The sequence below is a fragment of the Eptesicus fuscus genome, chromosome 4 (assembly GCF_027574615.1).
Source record: "Eptesicus fuscus isolate TK198812 chromosome 4, DD_ASM_mEF_20220401, whole genome shotgun sequence".
Lineage (NCBI taxonomy): Eukaryota > Metazoa > Chordata > Mammalia > Chiroptera > Vespertilionidae > Eptesicus > Eptesicus fuscus.
In genome coordinates this window covers 30,684,087-30,698,520 of record NC_072476.1, presented here as the reverse complement: position 1 = coordinate 30,698,520, position 14,434 = coordinate 30,684,087, and the positions used below count along the sequence as shown (strand labels likewise).

Genomic DNA, 14,434 nt, shown 5'->3' with positions numbered 1-14,434 from the left:
TAAAGGGACCTCAGACTCCTTGTTCCTGTTGGGCTTGTCTGTCCGTCCCTGGCTGTGCGACCCCGGGCAGGTGCCTGGGCTCAAGCAATGGAGCATAAGCCTTTGGGCTCTGCGATTCCTGAGTCAGAGTTTTTGGGAACCCTGAACCCCTCTTGGCCCTGGGGCCTGTGGGCTGGGGTTAGGGTGCTGGAAAGGGCGTGAGTGGGGAGACCCCTTGGCCCAGCCCCCAAGGCCTCAGGCTTCCTGGGTCCAGGTGCTGCAGCTGAGCCTACAGCCACTCCTGCTCAGACTGCACACATCTGGAGCTGTGTCCCTCCCCCACCCGGGCCCACATCTGGAGCCCAAAGCCGGCTAGCCGACTAAACACAGAGCATCTGGGCCCCAAAGAGCCTGCTCCCAGGTTAATGAGACCCATCTGGGCCCCTGGCTGCTGCTCCGACCGTCTCCACAGAGGAATGCTGGCTGCACATCTGGATGGCTGGAGCCCTGTGGCCGCCCTGCCTCACCCCCTGCCTGGCTGGGTACGGAGTCAATGCTGCCTGGGGTTCCCGCTCTGGGGAGGGGTTCTGTGTGTAGAGGGTCCACTCTTCCTTTCTGGATGACACAGCTCATGGGGATTCTCTTGGGGACTGCCTTGGGAATAGCTTAGTTTTGACATAATGCAGACACATGTCCCCTGCCAAGAGTGGTGACAGCTGCCACTCTGCACCAACTCACCCCGCAGTCCCTTGGCATTGCTTAAAAGAGCCTCCGGGGCCCTCAGTGTTGCCTGCCCGCCCCCCTCCTGACGTGCCTAGGGTTCTGTAGGGTATGCCACCAGCTGTGGGGGGCTGCCCTGGGCCCCCGACACAAAGCCCACTCCACACAAGGTGCTCAGCTGTTGTTTTCCTTCTCCCTCCTTCTCTACCAGTATCTGTGTTTAGAAGGATGGGGGCCAGCTGTCTCCCCTGACGCCCCGGACTTAGAGGAGAGAACCTGGAAAAGCAAGATGCCCAGTGGAACTGGGGCTGATCTGCAGGAAAGACCACCTTGGGCAGCGGACTGGGGCAGATACACACCGTGGGCTAAACACAGAGCATCTGGGCCAAGGGAGAAGGCTGGTCTGGGCTGGAGAGAACCGCCCAGCGGTGTCCTGGACTGACTCCTCCCCCGTGGGGTTACAGCTCCCCTTATGATCTCACCGGGGACGTAGGACCCTCATGGGTGAGAGCGTGTGAGAGCCTACGTCACTGCATTGTGGTAGTGAGCTCTCCGTCATGGGGTGGGGGTGGGGGTGGGGAGAAATCCAAGCAGCCTCCATCAGGAAGACAGCAGAGGCCAGTCCCACAAGAAGCCAAAGGCTGGGCCAGACAACCTCCCGGCAGGATGCTCAAGCCCCAGCGTGCCAAGATTCGAGGGTTCTGAGATGCTGCCTCCTCAGACCCCGAGCCTCCTGTGACAGAAGGTACACAGAGCTGTGGGGTGGAGGCCGGATATTTGGCACGCAGGGTGGTGAAGGGAGCAGAGGGAGAAGTGCGCTGGGAACGCAGAGAAGTGTCACCAGCCTGTGGCCTGGGCTGAGGGACTTGCTGCCTCCCTGCCCAGAAGGGTTTCAGCTCCGGTGCCGGCCCGGCCTCCAAGGCCCGGAGGGAGAGCACAGAGCCCGCTGTTCTGCGTCCTGTGGTCAGGCTTTATCAGAGCATCACTGGCCCCGATTGAAAGGAATCCTTTATTGCTGTAGCCTCCAGCCCGGAGTCCCTGGAGCAACAGGCACTTTAAACCACAGAGTTTCATATCTCCTCCTGCACCTCCTTGCCCACGGAAAATATGAGTCAACACGCATACAAGACGGAGACACAAATAAAAAATAACGAGGGCTAGCATTTATTGAGTGTTCAGTATGGGTCAGATACTTTCCGAGGGCTTTGCTTGTATCAACTCCTTCCAGCCTCCCTGTTGTTATCACAGACCCATTTTACAGATGGGGAACCGGAGGCTTAAGGTCCACTCAGGCACTGGGCGGCAGAGCTGGAATTCAAACCAGGCAGTCTTCCTCCAAAGCCTGTGTCCTGAACCATTGCTCCTCATCGCCTGTTTGCAAGCAGGGTGCATGGGGGAGACAGCAGAGAGAGAGGGAGATGCACAGAGCGGAGCAGAGAGAAGGATGGGCCTTAGGCCCTGACAAGTGAAGCTGCTGTCCCAAGCCCAAGAGGAGCAGCAGAACTGGCTGTTCCAGGGGCCACCCTGCTCTGCCCCCCAGGCCTTCAGAGAAGATGTGCAGACAGCCAGGGGTAGCCCTCCACCTTGTCAAGGGTTCCAGTGCAAACAGGCTTTGCAGTATCTGGGTCTCACTGGCCAGCGGCAGAGCTGGTCCCGCTGGCTCCCCCCGGAAGGCAGGAGTCTGGGCTGTGGGGACCTGTGAGGCATCTGCTCTACGCTGTCTCCTGGGGAAAACCTGGCCCCGAGGCCCAGGCACGGTCTGGAGCGTCACCCAGAGCTTCCAGGCCTAGGGCTGGGGGGCTCTGTGTATATGTGTGTGTGTGTATGTGTATGTGTGTGTATGTGCGTGTGTGCGTGCGTGCGTGCGTGTGTATGTGTGTGTGTATATGTGTGTGTATGTATGTATATGCATGTATGTATATATGTGTGTATGTGTGTATATGTGTGTATGTGTGTATATGTGTGTATATGTGTATGTGTGTGTGTGTATGTGTGTGTGTGTGTGTGTGTGTGTGTGTGGAGGGGGGCTTCCTTCTCCTTCTCTTGCCATCTGACTGCCTGAGGAGCTAAGCAGCAGAGGAGGCGAGGGCATTCTGGAGCTATTGGCATCGTCTTTGGGCTTTTCTGACGGATCTTCCTTGTCCCACAGGGACCTTCCCACCACCCAGAGCCCCGGCCCCTCCAGCACTAACAGGGCAGCCACCCTCACTGGGCGCTTCCTTCATTCCGGGAACCGTGGTGAGGACTTCCCCATGATGTCACATCTCACTTAGTCCCGCTGCTGTGGCAGGGAGCTGTCTCTGTCATCCCATGTTATGAAGAAACTGAGGCTCTGAGAGGATAAGTCAGCTGACCCGACCCCCACCCCCGCATCCTGAGCCCCTAATTCCCAACCCTGCCAAGAGGGCTGGGAAGAAACCCCTTATCCCCAAGCTCCTGGGATAGGGCCAGGGTTCCCAGAGCCGGGCCTGGGGCCCCCATTCCCTAACTGGCTGGCTTCAGCGGCTCAGCCTGGCCTTGGGGCTGGCCCAGGGCCACGGGGGAGAACAATGGAGCTAGAGGAGCGGAAACCCTCTCTGAAGAGCGGGAGGGCAGCCAGGCCAGCAGGGGTTTCTAATCAGGCTGGGTCCCAGGGTCCTCAGGGCCGGGGGCGGCATGGGGCAAGGCCAGGTCCGGGCCAGACTTCCTGTGTGCGATTGAGGTACCCAGCCTGACCCTGCATGGGGAGACTGAGGCAGGAAGGACTGACACAGGCCCTGTGCTGCGGTCCTAGGGCTCTTGGCTCTCCCTGGGGGGCCCCTGCCTGAGGAGAGAGTCGAGGATGGTTCTGGTGAGACCCAGGTTGACTTGACTTTACATTGCTGAGTTTGGGCAGAGTAGGAAGCTGCTGGTTCAGTCCTGACAGCACCTCCTTTTCCCCCCACCCCACCCTCAGGCTGGGAGTGCTGGGAGAGGGGAGGTGGGCTCGGTGACCCCGCCTCAGACCACAAAGAAGGCCCTTGCTCCCATGGTCCCTCCAGGTGAACTGCCTGTGGCCCTTTCTGACCTCTCATGCCCCTCCCCACACCCAGTGCTGCCTTTGATGTCCCTTACGCTATTGGAGTTGCAGATGGGGCAGCTATGGCTCAGCTGGTAGCTGTAGGAGAGCCAGAGCCCTCTGCTGCCACCCAGACCCAGTGCCCAACCGACCGACTGCTCTGTGTTGGTCCTGGTCCCCAGGCCCGGGTCTCCCTGGGACTCAGTGCTCTGGTCAGTACCTGGGAGGCTGTGACCTGCCTGTGAGCCTGGGATAGAACGCTGGGTCGGGACGCTGGGATAGGACGCTGGGACAGGACGCTGGGACGGGACGCCGGGATAGGATGCTGGGATAGGATGCTGGAATGGGACACCGGGATGAGACGCTGGGACAGGACCCTGGGACAGGACGCTGGGACAGGACGCTGGGACAGGACGCTGGGACAGGGCGCCGGGATGGGACGCCGGGATAGGACCCTGGGATAGGACGCTGGGATGAGACGCTGGGTTAGGACGCTGGGATAGGACCCTGGGATTGGACACCGGTTCTCCAAGTGGCCATGGAACACCTGCAGCCCTGCAGCCGTGCTTACTCAGGGCCATCACCCGTCACCCAACCTCCGGGGCGCAGGGTCCAGCCCTGGTGTAGGCATCTGGTTGGGCCGAGGTTTCCAGATGTGACTCTGGACTGTCAGGCCTGCGGCTCCACCGGCTGGTCTGAGGGATGCTGTGGCTGAGAGCTCTGCCTCGACCCCCTCACTGGGGTGCTGCCATCTCGCTCGCCATGCCAACAGCCAGCCCCTGGCCTCACTGCGGGTGCATCTCGTTCCCTCAGGAGCTGCTGTCCCACGGGCCCTGCTGCTGGGCCGGCGAGGGCCCTATCCGTGTTCCCTCCCCACCCCAAGCCTGGGAGGCCCCAGGAGCAGCGCCCACCATGCACCTTTGGAGAAAGATTATTACTAATAGGCACTCAGGATGGACTTTCTAGGTGTGTCCGGGGGGCCCAGTCGCCCCGTTTCCTTCCTCTGAGTGAAGGATTGGGGGTGGATGGCTTTGATCATTCTCTCAATCCACAAACACTCTGGATGCCTCTTTGGTGCTAGGCTTGACCTGGGAAGCAGAAGTCCTTGCTTGGGGTGACTCCTGGTTGTGCTGTTAAGCAGGTGTCTCAGATCACTCACTTCCTGCGTCTGGCCTCAGTTTCCCCCTCCGAGGAACGGGGTTGGAGTGGCAGTGTTGAGGGGACCTCCCAGCTCTTGCTTGGGTGAAGCCCACCTCTCGACCTAGTGCCCAGTGCCCGTCAGCCCCCCGCCCTCCCGAGGCAGCAGGACTGACAGCCCCTCCTGGGCAGCTCCCAGGCAGCCCAGCTCTGCCCTCACACAGGCTCCCACGGGCCTCCTGACCAACAGAGAGAGGGTCTTCCTGCCTCACCCTCTCTCCAGGGCCAAGAGCGGGATCCCTGTGAGGGAGCAAATGCTCCCAGACAAACCAGGCCAGTCAACAAACAGGCGACCAAAACAACACGGAAAGATTACGCAACCCGGATTCAGGGAAAGAGGCCACTCCGAGCCTCTCCGGGACAGGGGGTGGCGAAACTGGGCCAGGCCTGTGGGTCAGAGCCTGCCTGGCCCGCACTATTTTTGTACTGTCTGGGGGGTGGGGACTGATGAAATCCCAGCTGTGTTTCACCAAAACACTTTCCCCTTAAGCCTGGGCTCCATGTGGTTCAAATTCATTGTCACTTAACTCATCACTCAAGGCTGTGTGAGCCGCACCCCTCCCCCCCGCAAGAAAGACAAAAACACGCAGTCTCTGGCACTTGGTCGAGGTGGGCGTGAGGGGCTGTGACAAGCAGGCTGGCTGCCGTGACCTGAGTTGTCCCCAGCAGCCTGCCCCTCCGTCTTCCCCTCTGCTCTCAGCCTCGGTTTCCTCAACGGTAGTGAGGAGGGGCAGGCCGCTGTGCAAGTGGGGTCGAGTTTGGGGTCTGGGGTCACTGACTCTCTCTCCCCCCCGCCCCCCCCCCCACCATTGGAACCAGGAAGCTGATGCGCCCAGAGGTCCGAGCACAGGAATGTCACGTGTGGACGTGTGTGTGGCAACAATCAAGGAGAAGCGAGTCTGCTTTTTCTTCTTGTTGCTTTTCACAGCATTTGTTGGCTGGCACCTGGAGTTCTTCACCTCAGCGCTGTGTTGGGGTTGGCGAGGGCAGAATCGGAGCGGATGGGAAGGGCTGCTGGGAGGGGAGCCGCCAGAAGGCATTTCAGCCTTTATCAGACATGGGGACCGGGACCTCCGCTTTTACAAATTGCACTGACCCTGTGGCTTCCTGAGCCGGCGGCCACGGCGGCGGGTGCGTTTGGTGATGGGCCCCCAGCCCGTCCCACCCGTGTGTGCACCGACCCCACGAGCCCTTACTTCAGCCAACACCAGGCTGGCATTTCTCAGGAGGAGCTTCAGCTGGAGTAGAGGAGGTCCCCCTTCCGGCCCTCGTGTTCCATTTTGGGTGTCCACCTCTTCCCCTAGACTGGGGGCTTCTCCAGGGTGGGATGGGGGCTGATCCACCCCATGATCCCCAGTGCCCGGCACAGGGCTTGGCCCCAAACCCGAGAGCCGCAAATGCTTGTTGAATGAATTAATACATTTCTCAAATCACATCAAAGTGCTATTTTCATTATCTCCAGGCCAGATTAATCCAGAGCCATGCTCTCCAGATAAATGTTGACAATCTGGCTTTTGTGTAACCCAGAGTCAGGGACAGAGCTCCCTGCTGACTTAGGCAGGCAGCAAAGCCCCCGTCCCTAGAGGGAGGCCACCGAGCTCCCTCTCACCACGCCGGGGAGGTTAAGACCCCTTTTGCTCTGGTGACCTCTCTGCTGGGCCACCCCTCCAGCTTTGGTCGCTGGTCCCAGACCGAGGGGGCAGCAGGGTGGAGCTGCAGGAGTTTGCTTTCCTGGGCAGGGTCGGGCAGTTCCTGAAGCCTCGGAGTTGTTTGGGTGCAAACATTTCCCTGTATTGTCTGGCTTCAGAAGGCAGCCAAGAGTCTATGCAGGAGGGAGGGAGCTATGCAGGGTTTCTCTCCCCTTCACCTCAAAGGGAACGGGAGCCCCAAAGCTCACAGGTGGAGCTCGGGAGGCTGTTCCAGGTCCTGGGAGATGCAGAAGAACTGGGAGAAGACAGGATGGGGAGCCCAACTGGGCAGGGTTGGGTAGTCAGGTAGAGATATGAATTGGTCCTTGGTTCAAGTCCAACGAAAGGATGAGGCTATCCCTGCCCTGGGGGATGCTGGGAGATGCCAGTTGTTCCTTTGGTGCCCGGGTCCTCCAGCCTGTTTCTGCCTCTCTCTTCCATGAGCAGCAGGCACTCAACCTCCCCTCTCAGTGAAGCACGCCCCTCCTCAGAGGCATCGACTGAATGACACCTCTTTTGGGGACAGTGGCTCTGGAGATAGTCTTCTGTAGATTGAGAGACGGATGTCCATGCTGAGCCCTTGTGAGCCTCCAGAGTCCCTGCTGTCTCTGTCCCAGAGCCTTTTAAGGAGACACTGCCCTTACTTCTTCTTGCGTACCTGGAACACCAGGAAGAAGCCCACCTGTGTCAAGATGGCAGAGGGCAATGCCGTTTTGCATGGAATATTTGTTCTGGGAGAGAGAAAAAAAAAAAAGAAAAGGATCTGGGTCCAATAAGCTGGGGAAATACTGGACTCAACAAAGTCAGACAGGCTTCTCTCTTGCAGGACTTCTCAGAGCCTTTAATTGTTAATAGAGACTTTGATCTTCTAGGAAGGGACCCTGGTGTGCAGCATTTTCCCCATGGGATCCTTCAGGACATGGGGGACATCCTATGGGCCACACAGGTTTAGAGGACACCTCAGGGAGAGATGGCAGCTGTGGCTGAAGATGCTTCTCTTTTTATGTCAAGTGGAAAATTACCCTTTCCACACTGGACGAAGTTGGCTACAGGAGGTTCCGTGGTATCAGTGTGGAGGTCTGGCCACAGGATTTGTCCTCTCTTCCTTGGCACTGATGGGAGATGAGCTGGCAGATGGACAGAACAAGTAGGTCAGGACAGACCTTGTTCATCTCTCTTAACTTGTTCTGAAAATACTAAGCCATGATGCAGTCAACCATGGCCACGGTTGGGTAATACCCAGGCAGCTGGGAAAGCTGGAGGGCTTCCCTCGTCAAGCTGGTGTGAAGTTCTGGAAAGGGCAATCCCAGCACCAACAGAGATCTGACACTAAGACCAGATTTTGGGATACGTTACCAAGACTCAGAACATGCTGGGTTCTCACCCCGCAGCTCCCTGTCCCTCCCCACAGTTGGAGTTTGTGGACCACACTGGTAGTCTCAGCTCTGCCCCAGGCTCTGGGGCCCAGCCTGACCTTAGGTAGGCGATTTCTGAAAGAGCTAACTTCAATGTTCAGGTGCGCGGCATCCAATCTTGTGTTCTAGTTCTAGTAATGAAGGCTCAGCTTTGCTCCCAGGGTCCCTCTCGTCATTTCTTCCCAAGCTTGAGAGTCCTGGACCAAACTTGAGAGTCCACGTGCGGGGGACCCTCTTACCTGCCTCTGGATTTCCATAACTCTGCCTTCCTGCCTGGTTTCCAGGCCCCAGACTCCTGTCACTACATCCCCTTGACCTCCTGGACCTCCCCTTGCCGTTAACTGGTTGGTCCACTTTGAGTCTGCCTGGGCTCCAGGCCTGACCCACTGGATGGGCTATTTGGAGGTGAGAGTGCCTGAGAGCCTGCTCCATCTCAGAGGGAGTCCAGCTGGACAGTCCTTCTCTGGTTCAGTCTGCAGATCTCAACTGTCCCTGGGGATTGGACAGCAAGAAAAAAACATTCTACTCAAGCCTGGGGATAACACCAGACCTCTTGAAACTCATCCACTTGCTTGTTCATTCACTCAATTACTTATTATTTCTATCAACATCTGTGGAGTTGACCAGGGTCACACTCTAAGTCAGTGGTTCTCAAACTTGAGTGTGTATCTCAAGCCCCTGCAGGGCTTGCTAAAACGTAAATTGCTGATTTAGTAAGTCTGGGTTGGGGCCCAATAATTTGCATTTCTAACCAATTTCCAGATGATTTTGATGCTACTGGTCTGGAGACCACACTTTGAGAGCACAGGTCTAAGCCATTATCAGCTATTAAGGCCTACATATGGACTAGCTTATCAGGCCATTGAAACCAGAAGCTTCCTCCCACAAGGGAGGTCTGGACAGAGTGAGACTTGGGGAAGGGCCTGGATCTTGGTGGGGGGAGGGGGGATATGCCAAGAGACAGTGGTCCGAGGAGTTGGTTGGGGCTATGGAGGACCAGGCTTGCCTTCTTTCTGGAGGTCAGGGTCTGGGACAGGAGGGAGGCAGGCGAGCCTAGGGAAAGTCTGGGGCCGCACCGAGCAGAGGCTGGGACTTGGCCGAGGGCCTAGTGCACCTGACCTGTGGGGCTGGAAACAATGGCTGGGCCGGTGCTGCCTGGCCCGCGGCCGAGGCACATCTCTGTTTTCCTTCCCAGCTCCGATCTTCCCGAGCTCTCCTCCCTCGCTCCCTCTCCAGCAGGCCCATCCTGTCCGCTGGCCCCTGGACAGCACATTCCTTCATGCTGATCTCTTTGCGGCTGCAAGCACACGTTCTCACAGTGAGGTGGGAACCAAGGCCGGGGACCGGGGCGATGTGGGAGGGCGCTCAGGTGGGCCTCCCCAGGGCCCTGACCCTGGCTTCAGGGACTAGAAGGCACCTGGGGAGAGGAGGAGCGGCCCCTCAGACCGGTGCTGCAATACCCAGCCAACCCTAGGAACTTGGGCTGCTTTCTCTACACCCTGCACCTCCTGCTAGTAGGCGAGGCCCAGAGACTGGGGGCTCCTGCACCGCTGAGCCCCTGGCCCCCGTGCTCCAGCCCCCTGTGCAGCTGTACCCTCTGCCGGCTGTGGCCCTGGTCCAGCTGGCCCCAGGCATGGTCAGCATCTCATGGAGGAAGGCTCAAGGCCAGATCTCAGTCCCTTCTGGATCGGGAGCCCCCAGGGCCAGGCCACTATTCCTGAAAGACCTGTGTGCAGGTGGTGTATGGGTCCAGTATCCCCTCCAGGACGGCCCTACCCAGGTTTTCTTTCTTTCTTTCTTTCTTTCTTCTTTCTTTCTTTCTTTCTTTCTTTCTTTAAATATATTTTTATTGATTTCAGAGAGGAAGGGAGGGAGAGATAGAAACATCAATGATGAGAGAGAATCACCGATAGGCTACCTCCCGCACCCCCCACACTGGGGATCAAGCCCACAACCCGGGCATGTGCCCCTTACCGGAATCGAACCTGGGACCCTTCAGTTCCCAGGCCAATGCTCTATCCACAGAGCCAAACCGGCTAGGGCCCCAGGCCTTCTTTCATCCCATCAACTTGCACAGAGGCAGGCAGGCTCAATGATTTGATAAATTTGAGGCCGGGGAGGGTGATGATGGCCAGGAAGACACAACATGTCAGTGGCCTCTACTATCTTTCTCTTCCCCATAGCTGGATGCCCCTCGAATTCAGAGGGACCCGGTATCCTAAGAGTCTTTCCCAGGCTGTTTATGCTGGGCCAGGACTCTGCCTTGGAGTCAGGTTCAGGATGCAATCTAGGGCCGGGGTCAGGATCAGGGTTTAACCTGGGATTGGGATTAGGGTCAGAACTCAATCTGATTTGGGCTCAAGGGTAGGCCTGTATTTCAGCTTGGAGTTCAGTCTGGGAGTGGAGTTGGGATTCTATTTGGGGTCGTGTTCAGTTGGGGTCACTCTGGATTTGAGGCCAAGGTTCATATTGTCAGATTAGGCACTCCAGTATATACTGGGACAGAACCCTTGTGTGGGGCCGATGGAGGCAGCTAATGTGTCGAAGGCGATCCTTGTCCTCTCCCCACTGTCTCTTCCCTTCCCCCGCCCCGCCCCCCAGCTGGCCCCTGACTACTAAAGCCTCATAAGGGGGCCCAAAGGCAGAAGGAGGGCTGGAGCTGGGCTTGGCGGGTGGAGAAGGCAATTCAGTCTAGTTCTCTCTTCAGCAAAATGTGTCTTAATGTCTGTGCTGGACCCGGGGACACAGGGTGTACCAGGTAGCCCCTCAGCCCTCTCCACCTTAGTTTCCCTGCCCAAGAAGCTCAGTGTCGGAGAGCTGGGCCATGCTGCAGAGACTTGGCCTTGGCAGTGAGGGCAGCTGTGTCAAGAGCATTGGAGGTGGGAGGGCAATTGGGGGCCATTGCCAGAGCTCTGGCCTGGAGGGAGGGCCTGGACTGGGCACGGGGAGGCAGGAAGGGCAGCACGACAAACCGTCCTATGAGCCCACTGAGTGGGGGGTCTGTGGCCAAGAGGGCACCTACTGTCCCTTAGTGGCCGATGGCGCCACCTCTGTAGTCAAAGGGAGCCTCCCAGCCCGCATGGGGTGTGGCTTTAACGTTAGGGCCCCGGCATGAGGCTGGGTGAGGGGCCCCGATTCTGGCGCCGACTTCAGATGCTCCCAGCCTCTGTCTAGGAACTGGCACCTGCCCCGCTCATCAGCAGGGTGGCCAAACAGCCTTGACCAGGGCTTTGCACAGGGAAGACAGGTCAAAAGGGCAGGCGCATGCTTGGCCTCTGGTCCTTCTCGTGCTCTCTCAGCTTAGCCCCCTGATCTGGCCTCCTCCTGTCAAAGCCGCAGACACAAAAGAGAAGCCCCAATTGACGTCAGGCGAAGCGCCCACAGGGCCTCTCTCTCTCCCAGAAATTTGGCTCTGGTGCCCAGAGTCAGATGTCTGTGGTTTTTAGAAGGTGAAAATGGCCCATAGCTTTGCTTCTGTGTCTCCACCAAAACCTGACAAGACGGGCGGTTTGGGGGGGAAGGTGGGCTCTGGGGTAACTGTCTTAGTCCAGAGTTGGACTGTATTGCTGGGCCCTCTCCCCCCTCTTCCCCGCCTCCCACTCACTTGCAGACTCATGAATTCATGCTCTCTACTGTCCCCAGCAGTTCCAGCCACTGGTCCTCCTGCCCCTTCTCCTCCTTCCATCTCCTCTCCACCAGCCACGGCCATGATCTTCCAGGTCCTCCCCCAGGCAGGTGCCCACTGCCCAGTCTCCCTGGGGCTCCATGGCTTATGGATCTTTGGGCATCCCGTACTCTCTGCCCCCACACCAGCCCAAGACTGGCACATAGTAGGTGCTCAGTGAGCCTTTGCTGGGCCAGGATGAATCATTCATTCCTCCTTGAAGCTCTGTCTTCGTTCATGTGACATTTGAACCATAATTCCTGGGAACCATTCTGCACTGCCAGCTGTGGCCCCTGGGAGGAGCCTGGGGAGCCAGATGTGCCTTCGGTCAGCATGACCTGGTCCCGCCCAGGGATGGCCCTTCCATGCAGAGGGTTGTGATGGCCAGGCTCCCTCAGGGTCAGAACACGCCCATCAGGCCCACCCTGCCTCCTGATGCCTGCCCTGGGGACCAGACCCTTCCCTTATCTTTGAGGGGCCCACAGTCCAGGGTGGATGGGGGAGAAAGACTCCACCTCTGAGTCGACTTCTGCTGCAGCCTCATGGCCACTGCTGGATTACATAGATGCGTCATTCCCTAAGACAGTGTCTCCCATGTCATGGTCAATCTGACCTTACTTAATTCTCTCAGTTTCCTATCATTTATGGAATATGGTCCAAGCTGCTGATGCTGGCCACTCACGCCCATGCTTTCTATTCCCTGTTCATTCATTGTTCCTCCAGCGTCTGCCAGCACTACTCATATCTCTGAGCCTTTACCCTGCTCTTCCCCAGGCCTCACATCCCAGCTAAGCTGGGGCAACCTGCCCCCTGCCTTCCCCAGGCACTGACCAGAACCTGAGGTCTCCTGAGTGATGATGGTCAGTATCTGGCCAGCCCTGGGCTAGACTTCAGAGCACTGCACCACGAGCGTCGGAGCTGGCACATCACAGTGGGAGCCAGCATCCTGTGCCCCCAGTGTACTGATGAGACTGGAGAGGGGAAGGAGGCCTAGAGAGGGGACGGGACAGTCCCAAGGTCATACGTGCAGTTAGAACTCACCCCAATGGTCTCTGATTCTTCTTTGCAATTTTTCTTTTGTTGAGATATCACTGTCCCTACCTAGGGTCATTTGAGTTGGCTGCTTAGAGGACTATTGGGGAGGAAACCTCTTCCAGGAAACCATCATGATTTCCCCTCTGTTCCCCACCTCCGAGCCATGGACACTGGCTGCTGTCCCGCTGCCTTGGAAGCAGCTTCCTGGCATAGTTCCTGTGAACTTCATCATCAGAATTTCACCTTTACCTCTGGTGTCCTCTGAACTCGGGCAAGCGCTTGTCTTTTTTTTTTTTTTTTGGCCCCAGTTTACCTATTTATAGAGCAAAGGCATTGAACTTGCTGATTTTTGAGGCTCTGTATGGAATTAGGGTTTGGCCAGGGAGATGGAGCCCAGGGTCTCCGTGGCCTCCTGCTGCCTGTACAAAGTGGAGCTGAAAGAGCTTGGGAGGCAGCAGTCCTGGGTGAGAATCTGCATCGCCCCCTCGATAGCTGTGTAGCCCAAATTCCACCCTGGGCCCCAGTTTCCTACACAACGGGGGAAACCTGCCAGGCCTGGCTTTCCTCCAGGAGCTATTAAATGTAATTACGGCTTTGGAGGTGTTTGCCGAGCGGAACAGCGTCGTGCAGGTGGATGTGCCGGCTCGGTCCACAGCGCTCCACACAAGGCCCGGCTCCGAGGAGACTGGGCAGATAACCACACGTGGCACCCTGCCGAGGGAACGTGGCAGGTGTCTGGACGCTGCGTCCCCAGGCGACTTGTGTGGGCAGCATTCCCAGCAGCTCATGCTATGTTCCCAGCCGGTCCCACTGCTGGGCAGGCCCCCCCTGCTGATGGGAAGGGTGGGGGGCCACCTGGCACAGGCCCAGCCTGGCCGGCCTCCCACCCCATGTTTTGTTCGCAGAGTTTGGAATGTCCTGGGACGCGGAGCTCAGCTCCCTGGAGAGACACTGGTGCCATCTCCTTGATCTCATCGCTGGACAGGTTTCTCCTTCATTCCAGCTCGGGACTCGGCAGGCTCCCAGCCCCACTGCTGCCAGTCCCAGCCAGTCTGTGTCTGTCCCTGCGCTGGCAGCTAAGAGCCATGCAGCTGGGGGTAGGGGGGAGGCGGGGGTTCTCCCAGCCTGTCTACAGTGGGCCCTGGGCATGCCTCCGAACCCATTCTCTGCAAACCCTTTCCCAGCTGTCTCTATTCACAAACTCCTTTGTCTGTGACCCCTGATGCTAGGGCCCTGAGGTCTATTTGGAATAATATTCTCAGGATCTAAGGGTCTTGGGAGGGGGCAGAGTGTACCAACTGCACTGATTTCTGTTCCCCTTAGTGAGATGGGCTATGCACAGAGTGGACCCAGCTAAGTGTGTGGGGGAGTGCGTTTCAGAGATGTAGCAAGATGTGTGTGTGTGTGTGTGTGTGTGTGTGTGTGTGTGTGTGTGTGTGTTTGCATGCACGTGCACGAATAGGGTTTTCTTGAGCTCCCAGTTTTGAGTGTCCTGAGACTTGATTAAATGCAGAATGAGGTTGGGAGGAAGGGCCAGGGGCCTTGCTTTGGAAGGAGTCCATCCTCACCTGGTCAGCACACACCTCTGGAAGTGGCTCGATACTCTGTACCCCAGCTTGGTCCCACATTCCCAGGTTGGGCCCTCCTGGTTGGAGAGAGGAGGTACATCTTGTCCTGTTGTCAGGAATGTGCAGAGGTG

General features: G+C 57.8%; 1 long non-coding RNA gene across 1 annotated transcript; it reads right to left on the bottom strand.

The window, feature by feature from the left end:
* Positions 1-1,840: 1,840 nt before the first annotated feature.
* Positions 1,841-14,377, bottom strand: LOC129148700 (uncharacterized). The gene is made up of 2 exons (XR_008555662.1): positions 14,304-14,377; positions 1,841-2,070 (listed from the first exon to the last, which is right to left on the bottom strand). It is a non-coding gene; the product is annotated as an uncharacterized LOC129148700 (long non-coding RNA).
* Positions 14,378-14,434: the final 57 nt, after the last annotated feature.